Source organism: Vombatus ursinus, unplaced genomic scaffold, assembly GCF_900497805.2.
Source record: "Vombatus ursinus unplaced genomic scaffold, bare-nosed wombat genome assembly UNPS02006779.1, whole genome shotgun sequence".
In the NCBI taxonomy this organism is placed as follows: domain Eukaryota; kingdom Metazoa; phylum Chordata; class Mammalia; order Diprotodontia; family Vombatidae; genus Vombatus; species Vombatus ursinus.
Window position 1 is genome coordinate 9,192,660 of NW_020946557.1, and position 16,929 is coordinate 9,209,588.

Consider the following 16,929-nt stretch of genomic DNA (forward strand, 5'->3'; position numbering starts at 1 on the left):
CTCCCTATTTTCCTGTAGGGTAAGATAGCTTTCCATACCCAATTGAGTGTGTATGTTATTCCCTCCTTAAGCCAAATTTGATGAGAATAAGATTCACTCATTCCCTCTCACCTTCCCCCATTTCCCCTCCACTGTAAAAGCCTTTTCTTGACTGTTTTATGTGAGATAATTTACTCCATTCTACCTCTCCCTCTCTCCTTCTCCCAGTATAATCCTCTCTCACCCCTTAATTTGGTTATCTAAATATCACCCATTCATCTTCAATTCACCCTGTGCCCTCTATCTATCTATATCTATATCCATATCTATGTATATATTTTTCCCCTCCAACCACCCTAATACTGACAAAGGTCTCACAAGTTACAAATATCATCTTTCCATGTAGGAATGTAAACAGTTCAACTTTAATAAGTCCTTTATGATTTCTCTTTCCTGTTTATCTCTTCATGTTTCTCTTTGTTTTATTTTTTATTTTTTATTTTTAGGTAATTGGGGTTAAGTGACTTGCCCAGGGTCACACAGCTAGTAAGTGTCAAGTGTTTGGTCTGAGGCTGGATTTGAACTCAATCCTCCTGACTTCAGGGATGGTGCTGTATCCACTGTGCCACCTAACTGCCCCTCATACTTTTCTTGAGTCTTATATTTAAAAGTTCAATTTTCTATTCAGCTCTGGCCTTTTCATCAGGAATGCTTGAAAGTGCTCTATTTCACTTAATATCCATTTTTTCCCCTGAAGGATTATGCTCAGTTTTGCTGGGTAAGTGATTCTTTTTTTTTTTTTCCATTTGTACTTGCCGTTTTATTATGCCTAACTTGCAAATCTTTAGCCAGATGAAACTTGTGACAGATGGGCTTCAGAAAACAGACTTGATACAAAGGAATTTTTAAAGTTCATTATAGAGGAATTACAAAAAGGTCTGGAAAATCAACCTGTCTTTTCTTTTTTAAGTTTCTTAAAAAAAACTCTCTCCATGCACATAAAGTCCACCATGCTTTTGGTCCAGAATACAATTGTTGACAGAAAGATGGATGCAGCTGAGTCTATGAACGTGTGTACTTGCCCTAAATATGCAACATAAATACTGAAGCAATGAAGAGAAGACTCATTACCAATGCTGGAACAGGACCAACCTTGAGCCCAGGGGAATCTTCAGTGTAGAACCTCCACATCCCCCCTGTACCTGCTGAAGTAGTATGGCCTGCCCTCTTTGTCCCACAGTTACCATTTTTCCTTTGCCTGACTGTGGATCCCGCGGCCCTGGTGGCCACAGCTTTGCTGGGAGACCGGCCTGAGGCGCCCACGTTGGTGCCACTGGGAGTAGGGCCTGGCATCACTGCAGTTGAGGAGGCAGCAGACTCGGTTGCGGATCTTCAGCAGCTGTACCAGTTACCTTGACCAGAAGAGTCTGCCTCCTCTTGGCTCCTCTGGGTAGGTGATTCTTGGCTGTCCTCCTATCTCCTTTGCCCTCCAGAATATCATATTCCAAGCCCTGCAGTCCCTTAATGTAGAAGCTGCTAAATCCTGTGTTATCCTGATTGTGTTTCCACAATACTTGAATTGTTTCTTTCTGGATGCTTGCATTATTTTTTCCTTGAGCTGGGAACTCTGGAATTTGGCTACAATATTCCTAGGAGTTTTCCTTTGGGGATCTCTTTCAGGTGGTGATCAGTGGATTCTTTCCATTTCTATTTTACCCTCTGGTTTGAGAATATCAGGGCAGTTTTCCTTGATAATTTTTTGAAAGATGATGTCTAGGCTCTTTTTTTGATCATGGCTTTCAGATAGTCCAATAATTTTTAAATTATCTCTCCTGGATCTAGTTTCCAGGTCGGTTGTTTTTCCAATGAGATATTTCACGTTGTCTTCTATTTTTTCATTTTTTTTGGTTTTGTTTTACAATGTCCTGATTTCTCATAAAGTCACTAGCTTCCAATTGTTCCATTCTAATTGTTAAGGAAGTATTTTCTTCAGTAATCTTTTGGACTTCCTTTTCCATTTGGCCAATTCTGCTTTTGAAGGCATTCTTCTCCTCATTGGCTTTTTGGATCTCTTTTGCCTTTTGGGTTAGTCTATTTTTTAAGGTGTTATTTTCTTCAGTATTTTTTGTGTCTCCTTTAGCAAGCTGTCGACTTGTTTTTCATGGTTTTCTTGCATCACTCTTATTTCTCTTCTCAGTTTTTCCTCTACTTCTCTTACTTGCTTCTTAAAATCCTTTTTGAGCTCTTCCATGGCCTGGGACTGACTCATATATTTCTTGGAGGCTTTGGATGTAGGAGCTTTGACTTTGTTGTCTTTTTCTGGTTGTATATTCTGATCTTCTTTGTCACCAAAGTACGATTCTATGGTCTGACATTTTTTGTGCTGTTTGCTCATGTTCCCAGCCAATTACTTGAGTTTTAAACTCTTTGTTAAGGTAGGTGTCTGTTTCCAGTGTGGAGCATGTACTGTCCCAAGTTTCGGGGGTTTTGTGCAGTTGTTTTCAGAGATACTTCTAGGGACCTATAAGTTTTTAGTTCTTCTAAGGCAGTACGATCAAGGGCAAGGTGTTTACTCCTTTCCTGGCCTATGCTCTGGTCTATGAGTGACCACAAGCACTCTTTTCTGCCTTGGACCTGTGAGAAGGATTCCCTCTCCACTGCCTCTACAAGTTCCACCACGCCAGCACTCCTCCTTGCCCAGGACCGCCACCCAGAACTATGACCCATATCCAAGCATGGGCAAAGCAAGAGTATCCTGCTGCTGCCAGCAAAAAGATCCTTGCAATCGCCCTCTGATCAGCTGCTTGATCCCCTCCTCCATCTGTGGGCTGAGAGCTCTGGAAGCAGCCACCCCCCAGGGATTGCACTGAGCTCCTCTCTCACCATGGTCGACAGACCTTTCCTACAGACCTTCTAAGTTGTTTTTGGCAATTGTGGGTTTAGAAGTCTGGAAACCGCCACAGCTGCTCATGATTCAGACCTCTGAGGCCTGCTCCAGGTTCTCTGAGGCCTGGTCTTTGCTGGCACAGCTCATGCTGAACTGTGCTCCTCTCCCAGTCCAGTGCAAGAGACCTTTCCTGTCGACCTTCTAGGTTGTTTTGGGCTAGAAATTTGTTTCACTCTGTCTTTTTGTGGGTTCTGATGCTCTAGAATTTGTTTAGAGCCATTTTTTTACAGGTATTTGGAGGGGTTTGGGGGAAAGCTCAAGCAAGTCACTGCTTTTACTCCGCCATCTTGGCTCTGCCCACCTCAATCTCATTTTTTAAAACAGAATTACCAAACTAGTAATTGAGGGAAATGCTGTATATAAAGTTTACCTAGATTTTAGCAAAGTTTTTGATAAAACATCTTATATCTTGAGGGGAAAATGGAAAGGTATAGATTAGAATGACAATAATACAATCAGATTCAGAACTGGTTGGCTAACTGGGTTCAAAAGTATTAATTAATGGCCCAATGTCAGCATGACAGGTCTCCAATGGAGTACCCCAAGAATCTGTACTTGGCCATTTTTATGAATTGGATAAAAGCATAGATGGTATGCTCATCAAATTTACAAATGACATAATGCTGGGGGGAGGGATGGAGAGAGGGAAGGAAGTAACACAATGGATATTAAAGTCAGGATCCAAAAGGTTTGATAGGCAAGATGAACAGTGGGCTGAATCTAATAAGATACAACAGAGATAAATGCAGTCTAGTACTTGGCTACAAGAAATCACCTCCAGAAACATAAGATAAGAACAGCCCAGATGGACAGTAAATGTTCTGAAAAGGATCTGGAGTTTTAGTGGACTGCAAATTCAATGAATGAGCAGTGTGATGTGAAAGCCAAAAAAGCTGATGCAATCTTGAACTGCATTAGGTAAGGCATAATTTCCAGGAAAAGGAGAGTAATAATCCCACTGAAATTTGCCCTTGACACACCTCTTCCATTCAGGGCACCATAGTTTAAAAAGGACACTGATAAGCTATTGTTTGTCCAGAGGAGGGCAGCCAGGATGGTCAAAGGCACTGAGTCCATAACATAAGGATCATCTGAAGGAACTAGGCAGGTTTAGCATAGAAAAAAGAAGATTCAGGTGAAACACAGTAGTTCTGTTCCGATATTTGAAGTGCTGTCATATACAGGAAGGATTATAATTTCCTGTGTGGCCCCAGAGGGAAGAGCCAGGAGCAATGGGTAGAAGCAATGGACATCATTTAGGATTTATGATTGGAGAAACTTCCTAACAATCGGAGCTATCCAAAAATGGAAAGGCTTCCCTCAGTGGGACATTGGGTCCATTCTCATTGGAGGTCTTTAAGCAGAGGCTGGTTGACCACTTAATGGGTATGTTATAGTGGTGGTTCCTTCATGTACAGGTGAGATTAGATGGTCAAGGAGGTCCCTTCCAACACTTATATTCTGTGATTTGTGTCACTAGCAACTGACACAATACTTGGCACATATTAGATGCTTGATAAATGCTTTTTAATTCCTTCATACCCTTTTGATACAGAAATCCTGTTACTAAGCACATATCCCAAGGAGTCCAAAGTCAAAAGAAAAGGTCCCATAGGTACAAAAATGTTTATAACAGCACTTTTTATGAGAGCAAAGAACTAGAAGGAAAGTGGTAATCATCCACTGCAGAATGGTCGAACAAACTGTGGTATACGAATGTAACAGAATATAATACTCTAAGAAACAGTGACTATAAAGAATCTGAACAAACTTCAAGAAATTTGCATAAATTGATTCAGAGAAAGGTAATTATAACCAGGAGAAACAATTTATATAATGACCACAATCTCGTAAAAGAAAACAGCACCAAAAGACATTTGAACTCTAATTAATTCAGTATTGACTCTAGAGAACTGGCAATGAATCATTCTTCCCTTTTCTTGGAATAGAAGTGGTTAGACCATGGGTAAAGAATGATAGACAGAATGCTGACAGATGTGTATTGGTTTATTTCATTTAACTATGCTTTGTTAAGGATTTGCAAAGAAGGATTCCTCCAGGAGGAGGTGCCATCAGGAGATAAAAACAATGTTGTTGTTTTTTTTAACCATCAATAAAATATTTTATTAAAATTTTTTTCCTTAGGGCAATCTGATCTCATTTCTTCCCCTTGCTTAATTTTAGGCCTAGCTCTTTGTCTATCTTCAGTGTTTTCTCAATATATATATAAAGTGATGAACCAGCTTTGTGGGTTATATGTCCAATTGGATATCTCAGTTTAGATTTCTATTCTAGATAAGACTTGGTTCTTCATCCATTTGGTTTCTCCTGGGTGGATAGTTAGGCCAAAATCTTTTAAGTAGTTATGGATTATGAATGTTCTAGGAGCAGAGGTAATCAGAACATCATCCACAAATAGAAGTATCTGGGGGACACTCCCTCATCTACAGCAAATACTTCTTTAATTTGAAATCTTTTCTTGATTTCTTCCAGGACAGTTGAAAACAACTTTGGTGATCATTTCTCCCATTTAATATTGACAATCAGAAAGTCATTAAACAAAGTTATCTGTTTCTATATCTTTTACAGAATATTAAATGATTTTAAGAATACCTTGTTAGAAGAAAGCTTTTTGGGTGTGTATTTTGCTTTTTTAATTCAAAAAAAATTTTATACCCAACAAATAATAGAAACAGTATTCTCTGTATCTTTCAGTTAGTTATGACTAAAAATGTGGTCTGATGTTCCACATCATTTACATGTTACTATCTCAAATCTTCAACTACAATATCCTTGATAAGACTGTAGATTATTCTCACAAAGATTTTGTAGACATTAAAAAGCAAGCATATGATTATCTCTCAATAACCTTTTTTGGCTAATAATAGGACCTAGGATTTTCCCCCTCAAGGGTTTGGTAAGCTCCCCTCTTCTAGTTGTCTTAAGAACCTTCAATGCTCTGGAAACTGCCAGGACAAACCTTTGTATTTGGTCTGTTCTAGCTCCTGTGATGTCAAGAGTTCAAAAGTCATGGGTCTGAAACTTCTCTGGAGTCAAGATGGCAGAGTAGAGAAAATGCTCAGCTGAGCCCTCCGAATATTCTCCTCTACATGACTTTAAAATTACACCTTGAATCAAATTCTGGAGCAGCAGAGTCAACAAAACATAGAGTGAAACATTCTTCCAGGCCGAGACAACTTAGGAACTTGGAAAGAGAGATCTATGATACGGTATAGGAGGCTGGCCCCAGAGGCAACACGGATAAAACACCAGTGGTGTGATGAGGTGGTGGTGATAGAAGCAGCAGGAGCTTCAAGATCTACCAAGCCAGAGATAGTAAGGAGACTGGTCACAAAGAGACTACAGGGGACCCCTGTGATGGCACTGGATGAAGGATCAGATGCTGTTTGGCAACTCCGTTGTCTATACTCATTTCTGGCTCATTGTTCAAGGACAGAGAGGAGCACTTTCATTCAGAGAGAGTGGAAGTGTTAGGGGAAGTATCACTTTTGGTACCAAGGGATCAGGGACTCTGAGAAGCAATACTGATTGCAGTGCCAAGGGATCAGGGGCCCTTCCTGTGTAAAGGCCAGAGTGCAGACCATGAGGGCAATGACCAAATCTCTCCCCAAATCATACCACTTTAGAAGCACCAAAAACTTCAGAACTAGCTCTGAAAACAGTAGGACAAAAAAACCTAAAGCTTGAGATGGTGCACCTCTAACTCCCTCATGGTTAAAGAGTCAAACATTAACACAGAGTTCCAAATCAAGAAACAGAGTGAAAAAAAAGCTAATAATAAAAAAAGAACCTGACCATAAAAAGCTACTATGAGGACAATAAAGATCAAGACAAACTCAGAAGAAGAAAATGAAGTCAAAATAGCTACAAGCAAAGCCTCAAAGAAAAAAAATATGAATTGGACACAAGCCCAACAAGAATTCCTGGAAGAACTAAAAAATTATTTTAAAAATCAATTACGAGTGATAGAGGAAACATTAAGCAAAGAAATAAAAGCAAAGGAAGAAAATTATGAAAAGAGAACTAACAGCTTGGTAAAAGAGGCACCAAAAATACTGAAGAAAATACCTTAAAAAATAGAATTGTCCAAATGGAAAAAGAGGTATAAAAATTCACTGATAAAAAAATTACTCCTCCAAAAGCAGAATTGGCCAAATGGAAAAAGAGATACAAAAGCTCACTGAAGAAAATAATTCCTTCAAAATTTGAATTGGGCAAGTGAAAGTTAATGACTTCATGAGACATCAAGAAACAATAAAAGAAAGCCAAAGAAATGAGAAAAAATATTTAAAAATGTGAAATATCTCATAGAAAAAACAACTGACCTGGAAAACAGATCAAGGAGAGATAATTTAATAATTATGGGACTACCTATAAGCCATGATTTAAAAAAATAGCCTAGATATCATATTTCAAGAAATTGTCAAGGAAAACTGTCCTGATATCCTTAAATAGAGGGTAAAATAGAAACTAAAAGAATCAGTGATTACCACCTGAAAGAGATCCAAAAATGAAAACTCCTAGGATTATTATTGCCAAATTCTAAAGGTACCAGGTCAAAGAGAAAATACTTTAAATAGCCAGAAAGAAACCATTCAAATACCATGGCATTATAGTCAGGATCACACAAGATTTACCACATTAAAGGAGTGGAGGGCTTGGAATATGCTATTCTAGAAGGCAAAGGAGGTAGGATTACATTTAAGAATAATCTACTCAGCAAAACTGAGCATAATCCATCATGGGAAAAAATGAATGTTTAATGAAATAAGACTTTTCAGCATTCCTGATGAAAAGATCAGAGCTGAATAGAAAACTTGACTTTCAAATACAAAACTAAAGAGAAGCATAAAAAGATAAATATGAAAGAGAAATCATAAGGGACTCAATAAAGTTAAACTGTTTACCTTTCTATATGGGAAGATGACACATATATTTTCTAAGATCTTTGTCATTACTAGTGCAGTTAGAAGAATTTTACATAGAAAGAAGATTCCAGAGTGAGTCAGTTATGTTGGGAAGATATAAAAAAAAATGGATAGGTGAGAAAGTGGTATCCCTAGGAAAAGGGAAAAGGGAGAGGAAGAATGGGAGAAATTATCTCACATAAAAAAGGTTTACAAAGGAGAGCTTATAGTGTAGGGGAAAATGGTGCGGGAGGCGAGCAAGTGATGCTTGAACCTCACTCACATCTAAATTGGTTCAAAGAGTGAAAATATATATATATATATATACATATATGCATATATATATATATTCTCAATTAGTAATAAATAGATATCTATCTTATCCAAAAGGAAAGTAGGAGGGGAAAGGGATAAGAGAAAGGGTGGGGTAATAAAAGGGAGTACAGATAAGAAAAAAGGCAGTGGTCAGAAGCAAAACAGACTTTAGAGAAGGGATGGGATAAAAAGAGAGAGAGAGAAAGATAAACAAGAAAATAAGATGGAGTGAAATGCACAGTTAGTAGTCATAACTGTGAATGTGAATGGGATGAACTCACCCATAAAATGGAATGGAAAGCAGAATGGATCAGAAACCAGAGTTCAACAATATGTTGTTTACAAGAAACACTTGAAACAGAGAGACACACAGAGAGTTAAAATAAGGAGCTGGAGAAGAATCTATTGTACTTCAGCTAAAGTTAAAAAGATAGGGGTAGCAATCATGATCTCAGACAAAGCAAAAGCAAAAATAGAACTAATTAAAAGGGATAAGCAGGGAAACCACATCTTGCTAAGAGGAACTATATACCATGACGTAATACCACTATATATGCCCCAAACTGCGTAGCATCCAAATCCTTAAAGGAAGAGTGAAATGAATTAACAGGAGGAAATAGACAGTAAAACTATATTACTGGAAGACCTCAACTTTCCCCTCTCAGAGCTAGATAAATCTAACCACAAAATAAATAAAAAAGAAGTCAAGGAGATAACCAGAATCTTATAGAAGTTAGATATGATAGACCTTTGGAGAAAAATGAATGGGAATAGAAAGGATTATACCTTTTACATGGTGCCTCCACAAAAATTGATCATATGTTAATTGGTGTATAAACACCTCACAACCAAAAGAAGAAAGGAAGAAATATTCAATGCATCCTTTTCAGATCACAATTCAATAAAAATTACATTGAATAAAGAACCATGAAAGAATAGATTAAAAGTTAATTGGACACTAAATCATCTAATCCTAAAGAATGAGTGAGTCAAAGAACAAATCATAGAAACAATCAATTATTTCATGAAAGAGAATGACAACAACGAGAAAACATTCTAAAATTTGTGAGATGCAGCCAAAGTAATACTTAGGGGAAATTTTATATTTCTAAAAGTATACATAAATAAAATAGAGAAACAGCAGATCAATGAAATGGGCATGCAACTAAAAAAATGGACAAAAAACAAATTAAAAATCCCTAAATACCAAAATGGAAATCCTGCATATCAAAGAAGAGATTAATAAAATTGAAAGTAAAAAAAAGTGAAATAATGAATAAAACTAGGAGCTGGTTTTCTGGGAAAAAACCCAATACAATAAACTATTGGTTAATTTCATTTAAAAAAAGAAATAGGAAAATTAAATTACTAGAATAAAAAATGAAAAGAATGAATAAACCACCAAATGAAGATGAAGTTAAAGCAATTATTAGGAGTTATTTTGTCCAATTATATGCCAGAAAAACTAACAACTGAAGTGAAATAGATGAATATTTATAAAAATGTAAATTGCCTGGATTAAAAGAAGAGGAAATAGAATACTTAAACAACCCTACCTTAGAAAAAGAAATTGAATAAGCCATCATTGAGCTCCCTAAGTAAAAATCCACAGGACCAGATGGATTTACAAATGAATTCAACCAAATATTTAAGGAACAATTAATCTCAATACTACATAAACTATTTGAAAAAATAGGTACCCAATTCCTGGCACGAATTTTATGGTTCAGATGACACAAATATGATTCTGATACCAAAACCAGGGAGAGAAAAAGCAAAGAAAGAAAGTTACTGACCAATTTCCTTAATGAATATCAATGAAAAAATCTTAAATAAAATACCAGCAAGGAAGTCAGTGCAATGTATTACAAAGATCATTATGACCAAATGGGATTTATACCAAGAATGCAGGGCTAGTTCAATATTAGGAAAACTTATCAGCATAACTGACTCTCTCAATAACAGAAATCATAAGACTATATCAATAGATGCAGAAAAAGCCTTTGATAAAATAGAACACCCATCCTACTAAAAATACTAGAAAGCAAAAGCATCAATGGAACCTTTCTTAAAATGGTAAGTAGTATCTATCTAAAACCAAGAACAACCATTATCTGTAATGGAGATAAACTTGAAGTCTTCCTAATAAAATCAGAAATGAAATAAGGATGTCTATTATTACCACTATTATTCAATATTGTATTAGAATTGCTAGCAATAAGACAAGAAAAATAAATTGAAGGAATAAAAATGGGCAATGAGGAAACAGAACTATTATTTTTTGCAGATGATAGAGTATATTTAGAAAACCCTAGAAAATCAACAACTAAGAATTTCAGTAAAGGTGCAGGATATAAAACAAATCCACCTGGATCATCAGTATTTCTATATACAACCAACAAAACTGAACAAAAAGAGATAGAGAAATTTCATGTAAAATAACTGCAGACAATATAAAATACTTGGTGATCTACCTGCCAAGACAAACCCAGGAACTATATGAACACAATGACAAAACACTTTTCACACAAATAAAGCAAATCTAAACGGTCAGAGAAATATTAATTGCTCATGGGTAGGCTAAGCTGATATAATAAAAATTGCAATTCTACCTAAATTAATTAATTTATTCAGTACAATACCAATCCAACTACCAAAATTATTTTACATAACTAGAAAAATAATAACAAAATTTATCTGGAAGAACAAAAGGTCAAGAATATATCAAGGGAATCAATAAAAAATGCGAAGAAAGTGACCTAACAATTCTAGATTTGAAACTATGTTGCAAAGCAATAATCATCAAAACAATCTGGTAATGGCTAAGAAACAGAGTGGCCTATCGATGGAATAGATTCAGTATACAATACAAAGTAGTAAATTACCATAGTAATTTAGTGTTTTATAAACCCCAAGATCCAAGTTTTTGGGGTAAGGATTCACCATTTGACAAAAATTGCTGGGAAACCTGGAAAGCAGTTTGGCAGAAACTAGGGATAGACCAACATCTCACACTGTATACCAAGATGAGGTCAAAACAGATAAATGAATTAGACATAAAGGGTGATATCATAAGAAAATTAGGGGACCATCAAAAAATTTACCTGTCACATCTATGGATAAGGGAAGAATTTATGACCAAAAAAAGAGAGATAGGATTACAGGATGTAAAATGGATAATTTTGATTATATAAAATGAAAAAGATTTTACACAAAACTAATGCAGCCAAAATTAAAAGGAGAACATTTATAGCAAGTTTCTCTGACAAAGGCCTCATTTCTCAAATATATAGGGAACTGAGCCAAATTTATAATTATAAGAGTTATTCCCCAGTTGATAAATGGTCAAAGGATATGAACAGGCAGTTTTCATAAGAAATTGATGCTATTAATAGTCACATGAAAAAATGCTCTAAATTACTATTGATCAGATAAATGCAAATTAAAACAACTCTGAGGTACCACTTCAACCTATCAGATTGGTTGATATAACAGAGAAGGAAAACGACAAATGTTGGAGGGATTTGGGAAAATTGGGACACTAATGGACTATGTTGGTAGAGTTGTGAACTAACCCAACCATTCTGAAGAACAATTTGGAACTATACCCAAAGGGCTATAAAACAGTGCAGACTAGCAATACCATTACTAGGTCTGCATCCCAAAGAGATCAAAGAAAAAGGAAAAGGACCTACTTGTACAAAAACATTTACAGTGGCTCTATTTGTGGTCCTAAAGAATTGAAAATGAAGAGATGCTTATCAATTGGGGAATGGCTAAACATGCTGTACATGTGATTGTGATGGAATACTATTGTGCTACAGGAAGTGACAAAGAGGATGGTTTCAGAAAAACCTGGAAAGACTTACATGAACTGATGTAAGGTGAAGTGAGCAAAACCAGGAGAACAATACACAATAACAGTAATGTCGTAAGGATGATCAACTGTGAAAGACTTAGCTACTCTGATCAAGACAATGATCCAAGGCAATTCCAAAGGATCCATGATGAAAGATGCTAACCCCCTCAGAGAGAGAGGAAAGATGAACTCTGAATGCCAATCAAGCATTTTTTCTTAAACTTCCATTATTTTTATTGTTTTATTTTGTTTGTGTTCTCTTTCACAACATGGCTAAATGGAAATATATTTCGTATGATTTCACATGTATATTGACATAAAATTGTTAGCTTTCTCAAAGAGTGGGTAAGGGCAAGAAAGAGGTGGGGGAAAATTTGGAACTCAAAATTTAAAATAACAACTGTTAAATTTTTTTTAAATGTTTACATGTAATTGGGAAATATTTAATGAAATAAAGTATTTTTTTAAAGTCATGGGTCCACTGTCACTGATGGAAAAAAAGTTTGTAAGAGAAATCTCAACAGGTATTTTTTAAAAATCTGGTTGTTGTCCTTCCAGTTTCATCTTTAAATCTTCTTGGGGTAATTTAATTTACTCTAAGGTGCTATTTACCTTACTGAACAAGTTGTTTGTTTGGTTTTTTTAAAGCAATTGGGGTTAAGTGACTTGCCCAAGGTCACACAGCTAGTAAGTTTCAAGTTTGGTCTGAGGCTGGATTTGAACGCAGGTCCTCCTGACTTCAGGGCTGGTGCTCTATCCACTGCACCATCTAGCTGTCCTGAAAAAGCTTTTTTTAAAAAGGCAAGTTTATAAGGGGGACAGAGAAGATCTGCAACTGATTAAAAGTTGATATTTTGAAATTTTTTTCTTTCAAGTTTTGATTTAGAAGCTTTGGTAGAAGATCAGAAGAAATAGGTAGTTTTGCAACTCTCATTCACTGCTTGATTTCTCCCATTGGATTAGAAGAATATTGTCACAGAAGGTCCAACATGCCAAGCCCATGATGGGAAATCGAGATAAAAAGAAGGTAAAAGCACAGCTGGCAAAGAATAGAAGAATGAATATATCAACTATCCCTTAGCTTTCTCCTCTCTCTAAGTTAGTTGTTCGATGTGCCTTTAATTTAACCCTTTGCCCATCCTGGCAAAGACAAAGTTCAACCTTTCTCATCAGTTCTGATTACTGAAGATATTTTAAAACATATACGTGTGGGAAAATATTTACAGAGAACAAGTTCCTTGTTTTCTTCTCAAAACATTCATTTTATACACACACATACGTATTACCACATAAACATGAGTGACAAAGCACAGATTATGTTACATTTTCTTGTATTTATGGGCTCAATTCCTGGCCCAGGCATAAATGGAAACCATATCCTTGGTTTCATTAACACTATACCTTAGTACTAAACAGCCCAGACCTACTTATGGGCCTTTCTTGCTTTAAATAAGAAAAAAGTACCAGCCTGAAATGAACTGCTGAACTGCTTATTTTATAGTAGGAAGAAACATCCAGAAAGGGCTATTAATAGTAGCACTATATTCCCAGCTAACCCATGGGCTACCTGGTTTTACAATTTGATCTGATAAGTGCAGATACAGTGATGGGATGTTATATGGAATTTACTTTCCAGCATAAATATTAAGCATTCTTCATGTGTACATAAAGCTACGGTTTCAAGAACTAGTGGATCAGGCTAGGGAAAACATTCTTTACAGAGAGAAAACTTAGGTACCGATGGGTCACAAGCAAAGAACAACATCTGTGTTTGGAGTAACAGAAAAAGGCAGGGTTAAACCAATGATCTTGGAGTATGCCATCCAGAGGCTCCCGAAAGATGAAGTTTATGCATTTTTGGTTCCAAAACCATACCATGTACAGTTTCTAGAAATAAAAAGGCCTACCAACTAGCCATTTGCCTGATTTGGACATGACCTCCTAGGAACTCTTCTTCTGTCACTCTCTAGCTTTTGATCCCTTCCAAAAACCTTTTTTTAAGGTCCCTAATCTTACAAGGCCTAAAGCATCCCACTTGCCCTGCCTCTGCCAAAAGTGACTCCTTCTTTCTAATGCTGGCTGTCTCTATAGTAACAGGCTGGAAAAGCTGCTACAGCATGAAAGAACTGTTCTCGGCAGTGGTTTTACGTAAGCAGTGGGCCCAAAGGCCAGAGACTTGTTAGATAATCCTGTCCTTCCCTTACCACCACCAGTGTGCCCCATGAAGGGAAGCTGTTGAGAAAATGGTGAAATCTTAAACAGGTTGGGAGAGGGTGGAAACTGAGCTTGGGAAGGAGAGGTGTGGCCTTTGGGAGGGACCTAATTTGGAAAGGAAAAAAATATGCAGAATTTGAGAAAAACGCAGAACATGGATAAAATGAAATGAATGAAAAATAATGATTAAGGATTTTCACCTACACAGACATGGTAGCTTATATACCATGGTCTGTCCTTCATAATATTAACTTGGATAATACTCAAATTTTGAAATGTTAATAAAAACAGTTAATATTTTTTATAGAGTACCCAAAAGGCAAACTGCACTTGGGTTACAAAATAACGATTACATACAGTTTCTGCCCTTTAATAAACTTATAATCTGCAATGGGTAGAACGTAAGCTCTTTAGGAATAAGGACCATCCTTCTTTGTATTAATATCTTTCATGATAGGATAGTACATGCATAATAAATGTTTTTGATTGATTGGTGGTAAATGAATAGAAAGGGAATGAACTTGTGATTTCTTTGGTTTAGGCAACTCCCTATACTAACATAGGTTGGCATCTTCTCTGCAATTTGTAGTCTCAGAGTTGCCAGCAAGGAGATGCTAAGTGATCTGCACAGGTCACACACAGAGATCTGAACCCAGGTCTTCCTTGTTCTAGTTGTCTCATCAGCCATTAGTAAATAGGCAATATCTAAATATAGCAACACTTTTATTAATAAAGGGGATATATTTCAAAGGCAAGTTTTATTGGCAGAAACATTGCTACCAGAGGTAGAAGTAATATAGGGTAGTACAGTGATCCATTCTAGTACCCAAATCCTCTCCTTGCCCCTGCTTTTGGGAGTCTATGTTCTATTCCCTCTATGCCCAAGCCCAATTTTATTAAAAGGAGTTTCATTTCCAGAGGATTCACTGATAGAAGCATCACTATACATTTTCCTAGCTTTTCACTCTCCCAGGTTATGCTAGTGAGCTATTTTCCCAAAGATTAAGGTTACTTTAAATTCAATCTGTAGCAGTGTAATGTAGTAAAAGTAGTAGACTAGGCTTCAAAAAACCTGTGTTTTGGTTCTAATTCTACATCAATGAGTTTGCTTGGGCAAATCACTCAATATCTCTGGGCCTCAGTTCTATCATCTCTAAAATGGGGATATGAATGCTGGCCTTGCCACCCTTAGAGGCTGGTAGGTGGCACAGTGGACAAAGTCCTGGGCTTAGTCAGAAAGACCTGAAACAACAACAACAACAATAATAATAACTAACATTTATGGAGAGTTTACTATATACTGGGCACTGTGCTTAGCACTCTGTAATTATTATCTCATTTGACCCTCACAATACCCAACAAGGTAGGTGCTATTATTAATAATACAAATTTTACAGATAAGAAAACTGTGGCAAACAGAGGTTAAAGTGACTCGTTCAAGGTCACACAGCTACTAAGTGTCTGAGGCCAGATTTTAATTCAGGTCTTCCTGATTCCATGCCAGGCACTCTATGCACAATACCACCTAGCTGCCTAATTTGCTTTATATACTTACTTGTTATGTGATTCTAGGCAAGTCACTTAATGGCTTTTGGCCTCTATTTCCTCATCTGGAAAAACGGGATGCAAGTAGGCCAATAATAACATCTATTTCACAGGGTCGTTGTGAGAATCAAATGCAATGATATTTTTAAAGGGCTCTGCAAAATTTAGAGGTATGTACAAATATTAATAATTATTATTATTAGTTACAAAGATTAAATAGGATAACATGAAGGTGTTTTGAAAGCTATAAAGGTTATCATTACTACTACTAATATATTTATTTTTCAATCTGTTTTTATATTGTCAACCATATTAGGTTCAGAAAATCTGTATGCAACTAAGCACTAGAAACATCTCTATTCTATTTTAAAAAATATCCTCAGATATTGGCAACTTCTCATTTATGAAAGAGAACATTCATTCAAAAATCATTAATAAACACTATATGCAGAGCACTATGTTAAGTGCTAAGAAATATAGAGCTTAGATAAGATATGGTCCTTGCCCTCCTGAGGCTCATAGTCAAACAAAGGATAAGACACAGAGATCACCGTAATATAGAATATTATGTAAATACATTAGAGAGTAAGAGTAAAGACTTATATTTAAAAAATATAATTTTTTTAAAAAATGACACATCTTAAATTTAATAATTTATTGTAGATTTATAGGTTTTTTCCTGCATTGAAATTTTGATGACACAATATTGTGTCATATAATTGTATAGTATCATATTGTAAACAAGTCATTACACGCACATATTTCTGCCAATGCATGTTGGACTTCCCAACAACGGAAGTTGGAAATCTTATTTTGTTCAAAGAAGCTTAACTTTTGTTGTTCAGTTGCCAACACTTCCTTGTGAAAACCTGCTGGTGGTCTGGACCATTAATAGGTTATAACTTGCATTTTGTGTGCTTATTTGGATAATAATGTAATCACTATGACTTTAATTCTGTTATACAACAGACAAAACATGTATGAACAGTTTTTCAAAATTTTCTCATCTTCTCTTCTTTCCTTATGCTTCCACTACCTTCCCCCCCTCTTTTTTTTATTTTTTTTTTTTTTGCTTTTTGGTGAGGTAATTGGTGTTAAGTGACTTGCTTAGAGTCACACAGCTAGTAAGTGTTATGTGTCTG

General features: G+C 36.1%; 1 protein-coding gene and 1 pseudogene across 1 annotated transcript in view; both read right to left on the reverse strand.

The window, feature by feature from the left end:
* The window catches only part of MCM9 (minichromosome maintenance 9 homologous recombination repair factor), a 150,096-nt gene that overhangs the window by 75,842 nt on the left and 57,325 nt on the right, over positions 1 to 16,929 (reverse strand). The gene's annotated exons all lie outside the window — the stretch shown is intronic.
* LOC114033180 lies at positions 1,045 to 1,332 on the reverse strand (annotated as a pseudogene).